The sequence below is a fragment of the Nomascus leucogenys genome, chromosome 17 (genome assembly GCF_006542625.1).
Source record: "Nomascus leucogenys isolate Asia chromosome 17, Asia_NLE_v1, whole genome shotgun sequence".
NCBI classification, from domain to species: Eukaryota; Metazoa; Chordata; class Mammalia; order Primates; family Hylobatidae; genus Nomascus; species Nomascus leucogenys.
This window is the reverse complement of record NC_044397.1, coordinates 50,083,858-50,106,539: the sequence shown is the minus strand read 5'-3', so window position 1 is coordinate 50,106,539 and position 22,682 is coordinate 50,083,858. Positions and strand designations below refer to the sequence as shown.

General features: G+C 46.3%; 1 long non-coding RNA gene across 1 annotated transcript; it reads left to right on the top strand.

The window, feature by feature from the left end:
* The first annotated feature begins 856 nt into the window (after nucleotides 1-856).
* LOC115830967 lies at nucleotides 857-1,640 on the top strand. The gene is made up of 3 exons (XR_004026512.1): nucleotides 857-905; nucleotides 1,419-1,471; nucleotides 1,570-1,640. It is a non-coding gene; the product is annotated as an uncharacterized LOC115830967 (long non-coding RNA).
* The last annotated feature ends 21,042 nt before the right edge of the window (nucleotides 1,641-22,682 follow it).

The window sequence follows — 22,682 nt, the reverse complement described above, 5'->3', positions numbered from 1 at the left end:
GTGGAGACCTCACACTGGCCCCTACTCCGTGTCCTAATGATGCACTCTGGAGCCCCCAAGCACCAGTTCATTCCTTGGAGGCCCTGGGCTCCCCAGTGCTGTGCATCCTTGGGGGCCTGATCCCTGCAGGACTGTAACCCCATGGTCTGCAACACGCTGGCCGTGGATGACGACACTGTTCATACCCTTTGGCGTTCCCTGTCCCGCAATAGCTCCTGGGATCTACCAGCCCCACCAGCCTCTCTGGTGACTGCTTCTCCTCTGGGCTCAGACCTCATCCCCAGACCCCAACGCTCTCCTCTCCCACCCTCTCCCTCCCTGACTGTGCTTCCTCCACAGGGAACATCGGGTGGTGATGGCCTCCGTGATCCCCCAGAGAAAGGGTGTGGCTTGAGTGTCTTCTTCCTCTGTGCTCCCCAGGGAGCAGCAGCATCAAAGTGCTCCCAGGGTGCCAAAGGGACACACTGGACCAACTGGAGACCCTGGGCCCCCTGGACTCACAGGTGAGGAGGTGATAGGAGAGGGATCTGTGCCTGGGCACTCTAGGGATGAGGGCACATGAAGTCAGGGTGGGTGTGGGGGTGCCTGCAGCTACTGTCAACCAGTCAGTTAAAGATGGCTATGCATTCATTATGCTCTTCTCTCTGTATATGGCACCTCCTGGCTGCCGATGGATTGAGGCGGGTATAGAAGAAGTCAAGGAAAAGCCCCTGTCATGAAGAGTTGGATGGAGACAGGCACAGAGTGGCTGCAGGTCTAAGCAGAGTGAACATGCATCCAAACTGGCAGCGGCAGCCCCTAGAAGGGAGACACCAACAGCACCGAGACCTGTGGTCTCCAGAGCTGACTTCTCCTGCACTTGCCATGTGTAGGCGCTGTGCAGCACCTCCTCTCCATCCTGTGAGGTGGGTTTGGACAGTCCTATTTTGCAGGTGAGGCTTTGCAGAGGCACAAGCAGGCCAAGTCATCACAGGGTCATCAAATGGCAGGGCAGGGGCTGAGCCACAGCGGTTGGGCTGCAGAATCACTGCTCCCAACCCCCTGCTCCACAGCTGCCTGCACAGGATGAGCCCTGGAGCAGCAGGAGGAAGGGGCATGCAGGGGAGTTGGGTGCTGCACCGCGTGGGCAAAGGGCCAGAGACCTGTGGGGAAACTGGTCCTGGTGAAGCAAGAGTGGGTGCTGGGGCAGATGGAGCTGAGGGTGGCAGGTGGGCAGCAACTGGATCACAGCGACCTTGAAGGACTTGATGGAGCTGCAGGCACAGGGATGTCGGATCCCAGCACTAGAACTGGAGAAAATTCACTCTTAGGAAGAAGGAGCCTGGGTGTGCTGGCTCCTTCCTCACCCCAGGGAGGAAGCTGAGTTCCCCTGCCCAGCACCTGCCCCATTCTCCTGACTCTGTCCACCTCTTCTCTAGGGTCTCCCTGAACTCAGGGTCCCAGTGGATTTCCTGACCCCAAAGGGCCCCTGGTGAGTTGTCACCCGAGCTCTGACCCACCCCTGGTTCTCTGAGTCCTTCCCTGCCTCCTTCCAGCCCAGAGTTCACCTGACATCTGGACTCCTTCCAGGGCACTCTGGGAATGACAAGCTGCCGGGACACCCAGGCCAGAGAGGAGAGGTGGTGAGGGATACCCCTGGCCACCAATTCTCAGGAGGCCCCTCAAATGCCAAAGCTGTCTGGAAGGCCCACAGAGACATTCTCTGGGCAGAACAGAGCCTGCTCTAATGCTGTCCACACCCACAGGCCGAGGCTTGATGTGACCTTGTTCCTCGTCTGGAGCCCAGGCATCTACCCCACAGCACCCACTGTACTCCCCCCTTTTCCTCTCAGGGTTTCCAAGGGGAGAGCAGCCCCCGTGGCCCCCTATATGTGGTGGGACCGCAGCTAGGTCTGCTCCCAGGAGAGAACGGCTCCCAGACCCTGGAGTTAAGTCTGTCTGGCTCTCTTCTCTCAGTCACACACCCCTGCCCTGGCTTGCATGCCTGGAACAGGTAGCTGGGGACTTGAGGGGGCTCAGTAATCTCTCTTTTTAATTTGGCAGCACGGATGGCTGTCGCTCCTCATCTCTCCTTTTCTTTTAGGGTGACCATGGGGTTCAAGGGAAGGATGTTCCTGGTCTGAGGGGCTTCCCAGGAGAGAGAGGCCTCCTAGGCACTGCTGTGAGTGTGACTCCCAGAGCCCTGCCTGGACCAAGGACCAAGTGACCTGACCCCCTCCCTGACCTTGACCCTGCTCCATGCCACTCCCTACTTCCATCTCTCTGAACCTATCTTCTCTCGCCAGCCCTCACCCTTCTCTTTTTCTGTGACACTCCACCTTCCCCAAATCTCTGCTTCAGAGCGTGGACCCAGCTTGATGAGGAATGAGGTCCAGCTGGCCCCCTTACCCTGCAGGGAGCCTGGGGTTCCTGGGGAGTGGGAGGAGGGAACCAGGAAAGGGGGTGTTGAGGCAGGGTGGAGTTGGCATCCAGATCTAGGCAGGTGCTGTGGGACTGGGCAGAGGGAATCTAGAGTCAGCCAGAATGCAGCTGATTTGGGGCTCTTCTCCTGGGAATTGTGCTCTGAGGGCCCTGGTATGAGTGGGCTTGGGTTTCCCTTCCTGGGGATGTGACTCATCTCAACTCTCATCGTTCCCCCCTAGGGAGTGAGGTGCAGCAGGATCAAGGGACCCATTGCCCCCCGCCAGGGTGCCCAGGCCCTCAGGAACCCCCTGGATTATCAGGAGAGACAGATGTCCCAGTGAGAATGGGGACCCTGGGGAGGGGTTCTTGGGGAGGGGTCTGTGGGCTGAGGGGTGATGGGCTATGAAAGGTTTCCTGTGGGTGTTTGAGGGTGAGGGTCACCTCCAGGCCATGACTCCTCCTTCCTGCCCTACAGGGTGAAAAGGGCCCCATTTGTCTGCCTGGCCGTGATACGGTGCAGAGTCCTGTGTGACTTCCTGGTCCTGCTGGGCCTCCAGGTGTGGCTGGAGAAGATGGAGACCAAGAGAAGAACCCCAGAGAACCCGAACAATCTTCTCTCCACATGAGAGGGCTGAGGTGGGCTTGACCTCTGAGCACTATCATTTCCTCCTTCTAGTATCTCCTGTGCCTTCTCCTCCAGGGTGAGGTGAGGGACCCCAGGAAGAAGGGCACCAAAGGAACAAGTGTCCGTGACCTTGACGCCCTGGCCTTTAACCTCATTCCCTCCCGGTCCCTCCCTGGACTCACTGGTCCATGGAACAGCCTGTAGCAGTGGTGAGCGAACCCTCGGCCCCCAAGCGAGGCCCTGGCAGCCTCTCCTCTGCCTTCAGGTCCCCTCTGCCCCTGAGGCTGGGTTTGGGAGTGGGGTCTCTGGGCCTGGTACCCAGCTCTGTATGGGGTTTGTGAATAGAGAATGCCTGACCCATGACCCATGTCTGTGTCCTTGTCCCTGCTTCCCTCCTTCCCCAGGGAGCAGATCGGGAGCCCAGAGCTCAGGGACCCCAGGGACACTTTGGAGCCAGAGTGTGGGGAGGCAAAGGCAATAAAGGTACAACAGGATTCATGAACCTACAGGTGAGATGCGGCGGGGGACAGGGGCTGAGAGGCAGGGTCAGGATGGGGTGATGTGTGTCCTAGACCCTGCCAGCAACATGCTTTAAGGACTGGGTTAGTGGGGGCAGAAGCCTGGGGGCCGTGTGGGGTCTGAGTGGAGGGGCTGTGGGACCCATCAGTCTAGGGCTGTGCTTTGGGTGGGTGGTCACCTGGGTCCATGCTTTCTGCACCTGCATGGGGTGTGCCAGGTCCCTCTGGGGAGAGGGGAAAAACAGGAGATGTGGGTCCTATGGTGAATGTGACCCCTAGTGACCCCAGACCCCAAATGGTCACCCCCGCCTGGCCAGCCCCTGCCCCCCACCCCCCCACTGCTGCCTCCCTGGCCTGACTGCTCTTCCTCCCTCCACACTCCTTCATTGTGCCATTTCACTTCCCTTCCCCACCTCTGGTGTATCTGTTCCCCCCCAGGGACTACCTGGACCCAGTGGCACTGATGTGAGTCATCCCAGCCCCTGCCCCTTCAGAGCAATGCGTCTGATCCTCTGCCTCCCTTTCCTCAGATCATAAACTCTTTGCCCCTGAGAAGCCCCTTCCCCTGGGAAGCCCCCACTGTCCCACTGCTATAACCTTGTGGCGCTCATCTGGGCCTCTGCCCCTGCAATAACCCCACCTCCCGAAGCAATGTCACCTATTTCTCTTCCTCTTTCAGGGTCCACAAGGTCCCCTGGGAGGTGTTGGGGACCTGAGTCCCCCTGGAGAGAAGGTAATTGGGAAAGGGATGAAGGGACCAGTGTTGTGGATGAGTAATGACAGTTGGATTTCTGCCAATTTTTTGTTGAGGAGACAAAAGAGAATAGAATGTGAGAAATACCAGGATTTTTGTGAGGGGCAATGAGGTTTTTGACCCCAATCTCTTTGCTGCTGGAGCCAGGAGAGTCAGGAATCCAGGGTGAGCCGGGTGTCAGGTGAGTGACAGCTCCAGGGCCCTGCTTCAGAATTCCCTTCACCCCCCTCAGCTGCACCCCCCTCTTTTCCTGTGACTTCCTTGAGTTGGAGCTCCTCTGCGGCCAGGAGTCTCTGCTCCCAGCCATCCTCTGAGCGAGGCTTTCCACCCTGTCCTTGAACGGAAGGGGACCAGGGGACTCCCCTTATAGGCTAGACTTTCTATGTGTATCCCATTGTCCCCGAGGGCAGTAGGGAGTGGCTAAAGTTGTCTTGGAAGCAGGGGCTGCATCCCTGTTCTTCAAGACCCTCTGTGCCCTCCACTTGTTCTGCAGGGTACACATGGGGAGTGTGGGGGGAAAGGAGAGTCAGGGCAGCCAAGTTTCTGGGAATGTGGGTGTCTATGAGTGAGGATCTTGCAGTGTGGGGAGCCTGGGAATGGGGGGATGCCTGGGAGGGAGGCTCTGGGAATGGGGTGTCCTGGGAGGATGCATGGGACCTGGAGTCCAGAGAGAAAGTGAGAGATACCCTGTGGCTAATACTGTGAGGCGTTAGACAGCATGGAGTGCTCGAGGTGGGGATAGGGGTGCAGAGACCTTCTTCCTAGGGAGGTGCTGACAGACAAGCCTGTAGGGAGGAAGAGGGTCTCATATGCCTGTGGGAGTCTGTGTTGGGTGGGCTTATGGGGCTGTGACCCTGACTCTTGTTCTCCCTCTGGATTAGGGTCTTGGTTTTCCTGGAGACCCTGGCCCCCCAGGAGAAGGTGGCTCATGTGAGTCTTACCCACAAAGGGGAAGGGATGAAGAGGTTGGGGCTTCTGTGGGGTGCCTCTGTGCAATTGATGGGCTTAGATGTTGGGAAGCTGGAGATATGGCAGGGCAAGCAGGGGAATGCAAGGTTTAGCAGTTTTAGGGGTGATGCCAGCCGGGTCTGGCCTTGCTTCATCCCTGCAGGACCAGGACAGTGTTAAGGGTGACTATGGCAAGGATGGTGAGCCAGGACAGCCTGTGAGTGACCGATGTCCCTGCCACCCCCCACTGAGCTCCAGCCTTCAGCCCCTTACCCCTCTCTTCTGTGCCCTACTCCTGAGGGGTCCCTTGGCTGGAGGCCAACACTCACCCACCCCAATTCCTCTCGTTCTGTGGATCCTCTGGTCCCACTGGGGAGAATGGACTACTTGGACCACATGCAAAGCAGGTAAGTGAGGTAGAAGACCCTGGGACCTTGGGAGGTAGTCCCTGGGAAATGTGGGTAGAGGCTGGGTGGTGACAGGTGGCACTGACAGGGAGATGCCTGGTGTCTGTGCTGTCCCTGGATGTGGTGTGTTGCATGAGCATATGGGTTTATGAGTGTGTTGTGTCTCGGGTATGTTGCTCCTGGGTTTTTGTGCGCATGTTCTCACCAGGGCTGGTTACATGTACTGGCTAATCGGAATGGACACTGGAGGAGGGGCTGGCCAGCTTTTCTGCTGGGCCAGGGGTTAACCTGGGCCACCAGGTGGGGTGTGGGCAAGGGGTTCTTCCCCAAGCATCCATGCTCCTCAGCATTTTCACAACGGACACAGCTCCATCTGTTCTGAACTCACACTCTGCTTCTGTGCTTGTGTGTACAGTGTGTGCATGCAGTGTGTGTACATATGTATGCATGCAGTGTGTGCAGATGTGTGTGTGGAGTATGTGTGCATGTGTAGCACAGGAAGGGGAAGAGTGGAGCCTGGCTGTCCAGGACCTCATGTTTTCTCCCTTCCTGCCCCATCTGCAGGGTCAGCTAAGAATAGTCATGACTCAGGGGTCATTTAGGACACAGGAAGATACCGGATGAGGAAACTCTCCCCGAGTCCTAAGCTCATTCACAAATTAGAATACATAGGTCCAGCCCAGGCACAGTGGCTGAAGCCTGGAATCCTCCCGCTTCCTGCTTCAGGAGACCAAGGCAAGAGGATCTCTAGAAGTGTGAGTTGGAGGCCAGCTTGGGTGACACAACCAGGAAAAGCAAGTGGCCACCAAGTGGTGCCCAAGAGCTGGGCCCGAGTTCCCTGGGAGGGATCTGCACCCAACCCTGGATGGCGCAGGGGTGCCTCACGGGACACCTGGCCTCATCCTGGTAGCCCCTTGCTTGCATTTCCCAGCCCTGGGGTGTCCTCCCCAACTGCACGTGTGTAGAGACCATTCCTCCTTCTCCAAAGAGGGATTTGGAACAATTCTCACATGACCTGACAAGGGACAGCGGCCGTGCTCAGGGTCCCTCTTTTGTCCTCAGAGCATGACCGGGCCCGTGGCTCTTGCTCATTGCCCAAGAGCATGGGAGGTTGCCCGTGGCGAGGCCCTGGAGGACCCTGCTGTGCTACCTGGGACCAGGAGGCCCGGCTGCCTTCTCCCAGCACCTCTCCTGGCTAGGGTACTGTGCAGGAAATGGGTGCAGAGGCCATCGTGGTGGCTGCTCCTGGGGTCCCAGCGGCTCTAGCTGAGGCAGGAGGAGCTGGGGAGCCCAGGAGGCTGAGGCCCCTGTCCTACTGCTCTGGTCATTCTGCAGTCTCTGTCACCACCACCAACTGCAGTGAGGTGAGCCACTGGGCTGCAGGCTCTAGCCTCTAGCCTGCGACAGGTGCCTCCCCTTTCTGACTTCTGTAGCGGGGCATGGAGAAGCTCTCGCTCATCGCCGCCTCCTACCACTCCGAACATGCTGCAGTCTCGTTGACCACGCTGCAGTCTTGGTGGCCACCACCAACTGCAGGGAGCCTGGCCGGGTGCTGCAAGTTGCAGCCTCCACCTCTTCCTCCACCTCCTCCTCTAAGTCGGGCATGGAGCAGCAGCGGGAGCAGTCGCAGAAGAGGCTGGAATGGCAGAATGCACCCTCAGTATGCATTTTATATATAGAGGTTTCGGCAATGAGGGCCTGGACTTTGTGTTCTGATTGGATGGGGGAAAACCTCTAGGCTTTATCTTCATGTCCTGATTGGTTATCCTAAGAGTTGCTCTCATCCAATCTTCTTTATAAGTGGTCATCTTTGTAAGTTCATGCCCATTGGGGGTTAGTGAAGTTGTGAATGATTACATTTAAACTTATCCTGTAATTTTAGTCTGATTTATTAATTCCACCTATCTCCTTAAGCAAATTATTCTCTATAGTAATGACCCAAGCAAATTCCTGTCCCAAGATGGTATCAAGATGATACCCCAAGTTCCTCTCCAGAATGGTATCTGGATTTATGTGGAGGGAAATATTTTTTCTAGGCCTGTATTAAATATGGCACTAAAGCTTAGTGGCTTAAAACAATACACTCTTATTATCTCACAGCTTCTGTGAATAAGTAGTTCAGGAGAGTGTAGCTGGGTGATTCTTGCCAAGAGTCTCATAAGGTTGCAGTCAATCTGTTGGTGAGAATTGTAGTTACTTGAAGACTTGGCTGGAGTTGAAGATTTATATCAAAGATGGCTTACTTATGGCCATTGGATGGAAGCCTCAGTTTCAGAATGGCTGTTGGCAATAGGCCTTTTTGCTTGCCACATGGACCTCTCCGTAGGTTGATTGAATGTCCTCCCAATGTGTCATCTGGCTTTCTCCAGTGCAAAAGATCAAAGAAGAGAGTATAAAGGAACCCGTAATGCTCTTTATAATTTTGTCACAGACTGTCATTTTTGCCATACTCTATTGTTTAGAAGTTAGTCACTAAGTCCAGCCCACACTCAAAAGAACAAAAGTTAACCTCCACCTTTGGAAGAGAGGCTAGTCAAAGCACTTGTGGACATGTTTTGAAACCACAAAGGGGTATGGCTGCTGGTCTCCAAGATGGCCCCCAGTGATTCTCATCAGCTGTTATTAATACATTTGTATAGTCCCTTCCCACAAGAAAAAAGAGTTGATCTGTTTAATTAGTATGATTTTGTTGAAATGACAGAGTCTGACTTGCAAGTTTAGGTCATAAGAAGAATTTTGACTTCTGCCTTGTTCTCTATTGGATCAATATCCCTAAGGGAAGCTAGATGCAATGTCATGAAATCATTCAAACAGTCCCATGGAACAATCTATCTAGCAAGGAACTGATATCTCCTACCAATAGCTGGCATTAACTTACAGGTCGTATGACCTTAGAATTGGATTCTTCAGTCCAAATCAAGTCTTCAGATAACTGTAGCCCTGGCTGACATCTTGATTACATCCTCAAGAAAGACCCTGAGCCAGAATCACTCAGTTAAGCCACTGAGTTCTTTTTGCCAAAAACATTTTTTTTACCAAGTTCTTTTTGCCACAAACTTTATTGAGGTATAATTGACAATTACAATTTTATATATTTAAGGAATACAACTTGATGATTTGATATACACATACATTGTGAAATAATCGTGATAATTAGGTTAACATATTCATTACTTCACATAAGTACCATTTACTTATGTGTATGTGTGTGTGTGTGTGTGTGTGTGTGGTGAGAACACTTAAGATCTATCCTCTTAGCAAATTTCAAGTATACAATATACTATTGTTAACTACAGTCATATTATTGTATACTATGTCTCCAGAACTTATTCACCTTGCGTAACTGAGATGCTGTACCCTTGACCAATGTCTCCCCCTTTTCTTCTCCCTCCAGCCCCTGGTAACTACCCTTCTACTTTCCAGTTCTATAAATTTGACTCTTTTAGATTCCACATATAAGTCAAATTTTTGACCCTTAGGAGCTGGATGAGATAATAAATATTTATTGTTATTTTCAGCCTCTATGATTTTAAGTAATTTGTTATGCAGTAATAGAAGTGGCCACATGAAGCTATGACACTGGTTAACTCATTTATTCAGTAAACATTTGCTAAGAGCAGACTAAGTACCAGGATCAATTTTATAATTGGGAGTACAGGGTTAAGTCAAAATGGCAGACTAGAAGCAGATCATGTGCACTGCTCTCATGGAGAGGAAACAAAATGGCTAGTGAACACTGATCTTGCAATGTGATCCCCTAAGAAACCACATCAGCATCCATCAAGGCAGCAAGGGGACACAGAGAGGAGAGAAGGGTGAAGCTGGGCAGCCCATCTGTGATCAGCATGGAGCTAGAAGAAGCTCCCAAACATAGGGAAAGGGTAAGTGATTGAGAGCCCCTGGGGGATTCACAGTCTTCACAGAGACCTGTGCAAGCCTTGGAACAGGAGAATCCCTTTGACCCACCCCCTGCACCTCTAATCCAATGCAGAGAGCCACCCAGAGTTTTTTGGAGGCAACTCTGAAGTCCCTAGGGACTGCTGGAAGCCTTGGACCCTGGAACAGACCAGCACCAGTGCCATAGCCCCAGCAGAGGCTGCCGTCATGGTACCTGAGAGCAGTAAGATTGCTCCACCCTAAATCATTAGACAAAGCTCAGCACCAGCCTCTGGCCCAATGGTCCTGCTTCTGGTTTCACTTTACCAACAGGTGCAGCCTCCTGTTCCTCCAGGAAACACCCAAACAGGAGAGGCAACTTCACCCAATCCCTGCCACTTGTAGCCAGGCAGGCCATACTTGCTAGAGCTTCCAGCCCCGTGGTACCACTTGCTGACAAGCACAGTCTCTTGTTCCCCTAGGAAACACCTTAATGGCATGGCAAGTGACTCCACCCACTGCCACTGCTCACAGTCAGCAGCCCACACCTGCTAGAGCTTCCAGCCCAGCAGTCCTGCTTTTATATGAACTCCGCAGGTGGGGGCAACTCCATGTTCCTCTGGGAAGCAGCTGGACAGCAGATTAGGTGACTCCACTCATCCCTGCATCTCCTAGCCAAGCAGTTCTTGCTGGCTTGGTTGGTGCCCGAGCAGTGGGGGAGTCCTCACTCTTGCATCACTAAAAGAAGTGAGATGCCCAAGTTCACAGGTCAGTGGAGGAGTGGGTTGTGCCTCCCTCTGTACAGCCATTCCAGAAAGGATATGACCTGTTTGCCAACTGTGGCCCCTGCATGAGGAAGCCCCATGGATGAGAACACCTAATAAAAGAAATACAGGCGGCCGGGCGCGGTGGCTCACGCCTGTAATCCCAGCACTATGGGGGGCCGAGGCAGGTGGATCACGAGGTCAGGAGATGGAGACCACGGTGAAACCCCGTCTCTACTAAAAATGCAAAAAAATTAGCCAGGCGCGGTGGTGGGCGCCTGTAGTCCCAGCTACTCGGGAGGCTGAGGCAGGAGAATGGTGTGAACCCAGGAGGCGGAGCTTGCAGTGAGCCGAGATCGCGCCACTGCACTCCAGCCTGGGCTACAGAGCAAGACTCCGTCTTAAAAAAAAAAAAGAAAAGAAAAAAGAAAATACAGGCATGGAGTCAGTGATCAGAGGGGGCTCTTCCAAGGCTCAGAAGTGGACAAGGTGAGGGCGTCGTCTCTCCCCCACCCTCTACAGAGCACTATGCTAACTTGAGGAAAACACAAAAGAGCTATGCAGCTGAGAAAAGCCGATCTGCCTGTCCACTGGCTAACACTTTTAAGTGCCACCTACTGGATCACAGCGGAAAATACAACACAAAAATATTTTGCCGGTACCCAGCACCTGTGAAAACTAAAGCAAAGATTAAGCAACAAATAAAATGCTGTATATACTCCTGACCCTCTGAAAACACCCTAAAATGAAGCCAACTGACCGTACTCAACTTACATCACAGTTAAAGGAACACTAACCCTTACGCATGAAAAAGAATCGATGCAAAAACTCTGGCAACTCAAAAAGCCAGTGTGCCCCCTTACCTACAAACAAACACACTAGTCCCCCAGAAATGGTTCTTAGCCAGATTGAGATGACTGAAATGATGGAAATAAAATTCAAGATCTGGATGGCAAGGAAGCTCAATGGGATCAAAGAGAAAGTTGAATCCAAGGAACCCAGTAAAACGATCCAGGAGCTGAAAGATTAAACAGCCATTTTAAGAAAGAACCAGCTGGGTGTGATGGCTCACGCCTGTAATCCCAGCATTTTGGGAGGCCGAGGCGAGTGGATTACTTGAAGTCAGGAGTTTGAGACCAGCCTGGCCAACATGATGAAACCCCGTCTCTACTAAAATACAAAAATTAGCCGGGCGTGGTGGCACACGTCTGTAATCTCAGCTACTCGGGAGGCTGAGGCAGGAGAATCACTTGAACCCGGAGGGGAGGTTGCAGTGAGCCGAAGATTGTATCACTGCACTCCAGCCTGGGCAACAGAGCAAGACTCTTGTCTCAAAAAAAAAAAAAAAAAAAAAAGAACCAAACTGAACTTCTGAAACTAAAAGATTCACTTTAAGAATTCTACAATAAAATTAGAAGCATCAGTAGCAGAATAGATCAAACTGAAGAAAGAATTTCAGAGCTTGAGATCTAGCTCTTCAAATCAACTCAGTCAGACAAATTTTTTTTTTTTTGAGACGGAGTCTTGCTCTGTTGCACAGGCTGGAGTGCAGTGGCACGATCTTTGGCTCACTGCAAGCTCTGCCTCCTGGGTTCCCACCATTCTCCTGCCTCAGCCTCCCGAGTAGCTGGGACTACAGGCACCCGCCACCACACCCAGCTAATTTTTTGTATTTTTAGTAGAGACGGAGTTTCACCATGTTAGCTAGGATGGTCTTGATCTCCTGACGTCGTGATCCGTCTGCCTTGGCCTCCCAAAGTGCTGGGATTACAGGTGTGATGGCTCACGCCCAGCATTTTTTTTTTTTTTTTTTTTTTGAGACAAAGTCTTGCTCTGTTGCCCAGGCTGGAGTGCAATGGCACAATCTTGGCTCACTGCAACTTCCGCCTCCCAGGTTCAAGTAATTATCCTGCCTCAGCCTCTAACTGGCTGGGATTACAGGCACCCGCCACCATGCCCAGCGAATTGTAATTTTAGTAGAGATGAGGTTTCACCATCTTGGTTCGGGCTGGTCTCAAACTCCTGACCTCAGGTGATCCACCCACCTCAGCCTCCCAAAGTACTGGGATTACAGGAGTGAGCCACCATGCCCAGCCCCACAAAAATTTTTTAAAAAGAATTAAAAAGTGAATAAAATCTTTTGAGAAATATAGGATTGTGTAAAAAGACCAAACCTACATTTCACTGGCATTCCCAAAAGAGAAGTAACTTGGAGAATATATTTGAAGACATAGTCCATGAAAAATTTCCCAAACTTGCTAGAGAGGGGAACATACAAATTCAAAAAATACAGACGACCCTACGGATACTACACAAGATGACCATCCCCAAGGCACATAGTCATCAGATTCACCAAAGTCAAAGTAAAAGAAAAAAATCTTAAAGGCAGCTAGAGAAAAAGGTCAGGTCATCTATAAAGGGAACCCCATCAGGCTAGCAGTAGACGTTGCAACAGAAACTTTACCAGACAGAGGAGAATCAAGGTTTATTTTCAGCATTCTTAAAGAAAATAATTTCCAAGCAAGAATATTGTGTCCCACAAAACTAAGCTTCATAAGTGAAGGAGAAATAAAATACTTCTCAGATAAGCAAGTACTTAAAGGAGTGCTAAACATGAAACATTTTGCTCCTTCAAAAACACACTCAAGGACATAGCCTACAGAGAATGTAAAGCCACCACACAACTAATTCTACAAAATAAACAGCCAACAACATAATGACAGGATCCAAATCTCATATATCAATACTAACCCAGAATGTAAATGGGCTAAATGCCCGACTTAAAAGGGGTAGCATGTCAAGTTGGACAAAAAGACAAGCCCCAATAGTCTGCTGTCTTCAAGACACCCATCTCTCATGTAAGGATACTCACAGGTTCAAAGTAAAAGGATAGAGTAGATCTACCAAGCAAACAGAAAACAAAAAAGAGCAGGAGTCATTATTTTTATAGCGGATAAAACAGATTTTAAACCAACAACAATCAGGAAGGATAAAGAAGAACAGTACATGACGATAAAAGGTTTAATTCAACAAGAAGACCTGACTATTCTAAACATATACGTACCCAATATAGGAGCACCCAGATTCATAAAACAAATTTTTCTTGATTACAAAAAGATTTAGACAGTCACACAATAATAGTGGGAGACCTTAACACCCCACTGACAGTGTTAGACAGATCATCAAGGCTGAAAACTAACAAAGAAAATCTGGGCTTAAACTCGACACGTGACCAATTGAACCTAATAGATGTCTACAGACTACTCCATCTAACAACCATAGAATATACATATGTTTCACTCATACTATTCTAAGATTGACTACATGCCATCCTGGCTAACATGGTGAAACCCAGTCTCTACTAAAAATACAAAAAATTAGCCAGGTGCGGTGGCACGTGCCTATAGTCCCAGGTACTCAGGAGGCTATGGGAGGAGAATCGCTTGAACCCGGGAGGCAGAGGCTGCAGTGAGCTGAGATCACTCTACTGCACTCCAGCCTGGGTGACAGAGTGAGAATCTGTCTTTTAAAAATTATAAGGCTAAATGCCTTTAACAAGAGGTTATAAAGATCTGAAATGAATGACCTAATGGTGCAACTGGAGGAACTAGATAAAATGAAAAATCCAACCCAGAGCTGGTAGAATAAAACAAACGACTAAAATCAGAGAAGAATGTAATGAAATTTTGACCCAAAAGTCCATACAAAAGATAAATGAAACCAAGAGTTGGTTCTTCAAAAGAATAAATAAGATTGATGGTTGTTAGCAAGATTAACAAAGAAAAAAATGAGATAATCCACATAAGCACAATAAGAAATGACAAAGACGACATTATTACCGATCCCACAGAAATACAAAAGATTCTCAGAGACTATTATGAACACCTTTACGCACACAAATTAGGAAATCTAGAGGAAACTGGTAAGTTCCTAGAAACACACAACCTCCCAGGATTCTTTCAGGAAGAAAGTGAAAACTTGAACAGACCAATAACAAGTTTGGAAATTGAATCAGCAATAAAAATCCTACCAACCAAAAAGAGCTCTGGACCAGGTGGATTCACATCTGAATTTTTTTTTTGTTTTGAGATGGATTTTCGCTCTTGTCGCCCAGGCTGGAGTGCAATGGCGTGATCTTGACTCACTGCAACTTCCGCCTCCTGGGTTCAAGTGATTCTCCTGCATCAGCCTCCCAAGTACCTGGGATTACAGGCATGTGCCCCTACGCCCAGCTAATTATTTTTGTATTTTCAGTGGAGATGGGGTTTCACTCTGTTGGTCAGGCTGGTCTTCAACTCCTGACCTCAAGTGATCCACCTGCCTCGGCCTCCCAAAGTGCTCACAGGCGTCAGCCACTGCACCCAGCCCCACACATCCAAATTCTACCAGATGTACAAAGAAGAACTGATACCAATTCTATTGAAACTTTTCCAGAAAATCGAGGAGGAGGGGCTTCTCCTTAACTCATTCTAAGAAGCCAGCATCATCCTGATACAAAAATCTGGCAGAGACACAATGAAAACAAAAAACTTCAGGCCAATATCCTTGATAAACATAGATGCAAAAATCCTCAACAAAATACTAGCAAACTAAATCCAGCAGCACATCAAAAAGTTAAAACCACAACGATCAAGCATACTTTATTTCTAGGATACAAGGTTGGTTCAAAATATGCAAATCAACAAATGTGATTCATCACTAGGCAGAACTAAAGACAAAAACCACAAGATCATCTCAATAGATGCAGAAAAAAAGCCTTTGGTAAAATCCAACATCCCTTCATGATAAAAACTCTCAACATATTGTGCTGAGAGTTCAACATATAACATTGAAGGAACATACCTCAAAATTATAAGAGCCATCTATGACAAACCCACAGCCAACATCATACTGAATGGGCAAAAGCTGGAAGCATTCCCTTTGAGAACTGGAACAAGACGAGACTTCCCACTCTCACCACTCCTATTCAACATAGTATTGGAAGTCCTGGCCAGATAAATCAGGCAAGAGAAAGAAAGAAAATGCATGTGAATAGGAAAAGAAGGAGTCCAAACTCTCTCTTTGCCAATATTATTCTACACCAAGAAAACCCTAAAGACTCTGCCAAAAGGCTCCTGGAACTGATAAACAAATTCAGTAAAGTTTCAGGGTACAAAATCAATGTACAAAAATCAATAGCATTTTTATACATCAATAACATTCTACCTCAGAACCAAATCAAGAACACAATCCCATTTACAATAGCCACAAAGGAAATGAAATACCTATGAATTCATCTAACCAAGGAAGTGAAAGATCTCTACAAGGAGAACTACAAAGCACTGCTGAAAGAAATCAGAGACTATACAAATAAATAAACGGAAAAATGTTCCATGCTCATGGATTAGAACGATCAATATAGTTAAAATGGCCATACTGCCTAAAGCAATTTACAAGTTCAATGCAATTCTTATTAAAATACCAACATCATTTTTCACAGAATAATAAAAACCTATTCTAAAATTCATTTGGAACCAAAAACAGAGCCCTAATAGCCAAAGCAATTATAAGAAAAAAGAAAAAAAAAGCCATAGGCATCATATTGCTTGACTTCAAACTCTACTACAGTATACAGCTACCGTAATCAAAACAGCATGATACTGGTACAAAAACAGACAGTGGAACAGAATGGAGAACCCAGAAATCAACCTGCACACCTACAACCATCTGACAAAATCAACACAAATAAGCAGCAGGGAAAGGAGTCTCTATTCAAAGAATGGTGGTGGAATATCTGCCTAGCCATATGCAGAAAAATAAAACTGGACCCCTACCTCTCACCATACGCAAAAATGAACTCAAGATGGATTAAAGATTTAAATCTAAGATTACAAACTATAAAAATCCTAGAAGAAAACCTAGGAAATACCCTTCTAGACATAGGCTTTGGCAAATAATTTATGCTAAGTCCCCCAGAGCAATTACGACAAAACCAAAAATTGACAATTGGGACCTAATTAAACTAAAGAGCTTTTGCACAGCAAAAGAAATTACCAACAGAGTAAACAGACAGCCCACAAAATGGGAGAAAATACTTGCAAACTATGCGTCTAAGGTCTATTATCCAGAATTTACAAGGAACTTAACGAGAAAAAAAAAACCAATTAAGGAATGAGCAAAGGACATGAACACTTTTCAAAAGGAGACATACACATGGCCAAAACAAACATAAAAGCATGCTCAACATTACTAATTATCAGAGACATACAAATCAAAACCAAGATGAGGTAGTATCTCTCACCAGTTAGAATGGCAATTATTTAAAAAGTCAAAAAATAACAGCTGTCGGTGAGGCTGTAGAGAAAAGAGAATGCTTATCTACTTTTGGTGGAAATGCAAGCTAGTTCAGCCACTGTGCAAAGCAGTTTGGCAATTTCCCAAATACCTTAAAACAGAACCACCATTCAATGCTGCAATCCCACTACTGGGTATATACCCAAAGGAAAATAATTCATTCTATCATCAAGACAAATGCACCTGTATGTTCACTGCAGCACTATTCACAATAGCAAGGACATAGAAACAACCTAAGTGTCCATCAACAGTGGACTGGATAAAGGATATGTGGTACATATACACCATGGAATACTACACAGCCATAAAAAGGAATGGAATCGTGCCCTTTGCAGCAACATGGATAGAGCTGGTGGCCATTATCCTAAGTGACCTAACACAAGAAAAGAAAACCAAATAACACATGTTCTCACTTACAGGTGGGAGCTAAACACTGAAGACACATGATTGTAAAGGTGGTAACGATAGACACTATGGATCACTAGATGAGGGAAGGAGGGAGGGAAGCATGTGCTGAAGAACCACCTGTTGGGTACTGTGCTTATGGCCTGGGAGAAGGGATCATTGGGACCCCAAACCTCAGTGTCACATAATCTACCCATGCAACAAACCTGCACATGTACCCTTTAATCTACAATAAAAGTTGAAATTAAAAAAGGACTTAATACCTGAAATAAAAAGCAAAAAACTTAAAAAAAAAAAAAACCAGCGTTTGTAAACAGAATTTGAAAATAGACATGTCTCCTGAAAGTTTCATCTGACTCTATGAACTGAGTTCACATTCAAGTGTCTGAGACACCAACTAAGTGAAGTAGCAAGGTGAAGTACATAGAGAGGGCTGCCTCTTTTCTGGAGGCCAGCGTTTCTCATCTCCAGCTGATTGCCAATATACAGAAATGCAAATTCAGTATTGTCTGATCATGAAATTTTTCATAAAATGTTGGAAATTTTAATTTTTATCTGAAAGCTTCCAATGACTAAGTGATGACAATTACTTGAAAATGTTTCAAAACCCTAAAACTTGCTGTACTTCATCCAGATGTCTATTATCTTGCTGTATCCAATCTCAGCTCTAAAGGTTTGCCTTATACTTTATGAATTCCACCTTTGCCTTTCATTTCTACTCACATTGTGTCCTCAAAAGCATATTACTGGAATAAAATTACATGCTTGTATCAGAATGTTACATTGACATTCATTTCCAAACACAAATACCCAGGAAAACAGTTTGCCAATGAGATGTTTTTTGAGATTGACATTTTTTTTTTCCGAGATGTAGTCTTGCTCTGTCGCCCAGGCTGGAGTACAGTGGTGCGATCTTGGCTCACTGCGACCTCTGCCTCCTGGATTCTTCTGCCTCAGCCTCCTCAGTAGCTGGGACTACAGGCACGTGCCACCACACCTGGCTAATTTTTGTATTTTTAGTAGAGATGGGGTTTCACCATATTGGCCAGGCTGGTCTTGAATGCCTGACCTCACAATCCGCCCACCTCGGCCTCCCAAAGTGCTGGGATTACAGGCATGAGCCACCGTGCCCGGCTGAGATTGACTTGTATGCTCAGAAGTGCATTTGGTTTTAAAAACTTGACATTCGGTATACTTAAATATCTAGGTTTTTTTGTACTTTTTTTTTTTTTTTGAGAGACTGGGCCTTGCTTGGTCACCCAAGCTGAGTGCAATGGCTCAACTGTGTTTCACTGCAGCCTTGACCTCCCTGGCACAGGCTGGTTATGAACTCCTGGGCTCAAGTAATTCTCCCACCTCGGCCTCCCAAAGTACTGGAATTATAGGCATGAGTCACCCTGCCTGGCCTTCTTTGTACTTCTAAATTTAGTTTTAAAAATTCATATTCTATTTTTGTATTTCAATAAAAGATTTTAAGGGGACTTTACTATATGATCTCAGTTTAAAACAAACTCTAATATTTTATATTGGATTTATAATATATTTGACTTCCTTTTAAAATACTGTTTTACAATTGTCTAATATAACAAATATTCCCAAGTAGATAAGCATTTTTATAAATTGAGTAAATTAAGCTTATAGATGAGAATTTTAAGTTCTTATATATAATATTAAATATAAATGTCATGATATTTCAGCTTAAAATTCTAAATCTATATCAGCTACTAAAATTTCAGTTTTTAATTTGGATTATAGTACTAATACATTAATATATATGAAGTACTGAGGTATAGTTACAATGTTAGATCAAAATATAGATATTTTTTAACAAAAATTATTAATTCCATGATTCAGATTTTCTTAAATACTTATGTGCCTAATACTAAATCTTGAGGTTAAAAAGATAATTCACGATGAAAGATACTATTATGTTAGCTAAACAATTGTTTGCAACCTGGGCTGGCTGAGATTTTTATATACAACCAGAGCTATAGACCGTGGTACTTACTGCAGTGCTGTCTGAGATGTCAAAAGAATACCAAGCCCTATTAATTATTCAGAATATAGCGGCGATATCCTACTTCTTAGGGCATGTATAGTTCACATCCCCTGGTTCAAATCACTACTATTGCTGTGCTGGAGCTGGTCTATTCAGGTTCATGAGAAGTGATTGTTAAAATTTCAGGAATTGCGCAAGCCAATTGTTAAATCTGGCCATTATATAATTATATAAATCTACAATTAAATAAATTGTATTAAAAACAAAAAAATAAGTTGGAGATACAGACATGAACAAAACATATGCACATAAACAAAGCAATTCCTGTCCTTTCATTTCAGGGGGGATGGGATATGTTGGTCTCATAAATCTGAGCCAAGATTTCTGAACCATTACCATCTCTGCTATAGAGTGACTGGTCCATGGTGGCCCTGGACTGGTTACTATGGGGTATGTATGGTTCTTCCTGTGTCCTTAAAAGGACAAGGGAGAGCTTCTGGAGCCCCAGTATACCACAGACAAGCCACAGGAATGGGAAACTCTCTTTAGGCTCATGAGGTTGAACACTTTCTATGGCTGCTGGTCCATCATCATTCCACACTATTGCAGAAATGGCTGCATCTAGAATTTTCTTAGCTTTTTGTGCCCTTCATATTCAAAAAAAATTATTCGGACACTGTTAAAAATGGTAAGGGAGATTTATTCAGAACTATTGTAAGAGGGGTCATGACTTAGCAATAAAGAAGAGAAATTGAGCTCAACTCCAAATACAATAAAGACAGGAGTTGGAAGTTACAGCCAACAAGCACAATGAAGGCATCAGTGGATGCAAAATTACTAAGAGGAGAGGGCAGAGGGATTCTTGCTAAAGGCAGGCTAAGGATTTAGACATCAAGGGTGAGAAGTGAAGAACTTGATCAGATATCAAGGGTGAAGGATTCTCACTAAACTGAATTAGCAGGATTCTTATTAAAGACAGACCAAAGTAGAGGCTTAGTCAAGAAGGCTTAGAGCAGCCTAACTAAAGTTTGGTCAAGGAGGAAATCTTTGTCACTCGTGCACCCAGGAAAGACAGCCATTAGCCCTGGAGTTCTTGAACTGTCCCATTCTCATCAGTATGTTTCTAGAATCTTTAACAACCACAGTGGAAGAGGATAAATGAGAACCCTGGTGCCTAACCTCTTAGCTCTCATTCTGAGCTCTTTATAACCCCTTATTCTAGAAAATATGGGATTCATTTTCCTCTTTCATGTCATAACTTCTTTTACCATGGGGCAGCAAGCCTCCTTGGAGAGCCATCATAATGGATGAGGGATTTTTCGTTTCATTGTAGAAGAAACTGTTTTTCTGATATCACTTAATATCTGTGAGTTGTGGGAACGATTTGGAACTAATAATTTCTGAAGTAAAAAATACATTACTTTAAAATCACCCAAAATCATTCTGAATACATATGCATTATGTCTTTAATGCCCACAATAATGGTATTATTATTTTGACTAACTAAGGAAACCACAGCTGGAAGAAGTTAAATATCTATCTGGCTTCTGCTTCAAACATAGTTTTTTCTCTTTAGTATAGTATTTTAGAGAATCATTGAAACAGTTTCTATTGACTTTAGTATATTGACTAAAAGGCCTTAGCATGTTCATTTTGTAGAAATGTATTTGTAGAAATTTGAAGCTGAAAGTGGTAGCAGTTTCATTTATGGAAAGGCTAGATGGAATGGGAAGGACTTTTGCTAATACTTCAGTGGCAGGATAATTTTCTGAGATATTAATTTGGGTTTTTTTCCCTCGATGTCATGAGGATTGAAACCAACGTAATTCTGTGTCTTTATGTTAAACAATTCTAAGACTGGGCATACTTTCCTGGCTTAAACAATACTGAAAACAAGTAAAAATAACTTAGCTATTTGCTCTAGGAATCACTGCTTTCAGAATATTGTAAACCGACTAAAACAGCTTACCTATCACCCCAAACAGCTTATTTATAAGACTAATTTCATGACCCTGGCTTTGCTGTGCCAATAAATTTCAGTCTTGAAATACCCATCACAAAATCACACAATTCAGACCCTAAAACACTATGAATAAATGTCTTCTCCTGGCTTTCCGCTCCTCATAATAGGTTAAGGTGGAGTTCTCTCTTACAGCATTAAGTTTAATAAACTTAGTTCTGGTGACCTTTGGGGGCAGTCAACAATCCAAAGCTGTTAACATACTAGAAAGAGAACAAAGTGTTTATTTTCTGAGTCTGAGTCCTTTTACTCTGGGGGTTATAGTTGACCTTTATGTTTATGTAGAATAAAACATGTTTCCAAGAACTGGTAGATACCGTTCCCCCAGCCTTGCACACATTTTTCTTTAGGAATCTAAGCTCTCACTGGTGAGGGAGACAGGAAATGAATTTGGGGAGAGCAACTGGAGGAATTTGGAAGAAAAGTGGAGTGGGCTAGACTTAAGCTCAGTCTCCTGCAGCATCTAATACTGACATGAGATGCTAAGCAATAGGCCCTGGGGCCTTCAGTCTGAGAAAATATCTTTGTACTCTTGGCTGGGAGGGAGCAGAGGCACCCCATTCCTGGGTAATTTTTCAATAGCTATCATAAGGAAAATGTCCTGCCCTAATTTTGGAAATTCACTCCAGGGTGTGGGGCGGGCTGTCCCAGGGCAAAACAGATTTTATTTCCCATGAACATGCAAAGAGGAGATGCACAGCTAGATTGAATTTTCTCTCCACTCCTAATGGAAAGTCTTTTCTCTATGCCAGGACAGGAGAGTCTGTTTCACTTTGCTAGTAAATATTTCCTTGCCTCTGTCTTCCTGTAAGAAACTTGATTCTCCTTAGATGAATCCACTTGGCAAGCATTAGAACGTCTCTCGTCCTCAGTTTCCTCCAAGACTCTGTGGATGAAGAATTAGGAAATAGCTTATGTGGGTGGTTCTGGCTTGGCATCTCTCATAAAGTTTATTCTTCTAATAAACAGATATATAAAAGATGTTTAAGAGAATGCAAGTAGTTCAGGTGATTCAGAACAGTGTTATTTTAGTGATAGAAATTTTCAGCACTCTATGCAATGTATTCTTGTTTTTTTTTTTGAGACAGAGTCTCGCTCTGTCGCCCAGGCTGGAGTGCAGTGGCGTGATCTCGGCTCACTGCAAGCTCCATCTCCCGGGTTCACGCCATTCTCCTGCCTCAGCCTCCCGAGTAGCTGGGACCACAGGCGCCCGCCACCGCCCCTGGCTAATTTTTTGTATTTTTAGTAGAGACGTGGTTTCGCCATGTTAGCCAGGATGGTCTCAATCTCCTGACCTCGTGATCCACCCGCCTCAGCCTCCCAAAGTGCTGGGATTACAGGCATGAGCCACGGCGCCCGGCCCATGCAATGTATTCTCTTGACATATGTATAAAAGAGGTTTCTGATGCAGGTGCACCCCAAAATTAGGGCTTAGCCTGGGAAGGTCCTTGGCTTTGCTCAGGAAAGAATTCAAGAGCACACCAACAATGAAAGAAAGCAAATGTATTAGAGCAATAGTGTACAGCAAAGTGACCTCTCATAGGCAGGGCAGCCCAGAGCAGCAGCCACAGCCACAGCGCCCCCCTGGCTAGCTATATTTATACCCACTCTTAATTAGATGCTAATTAAG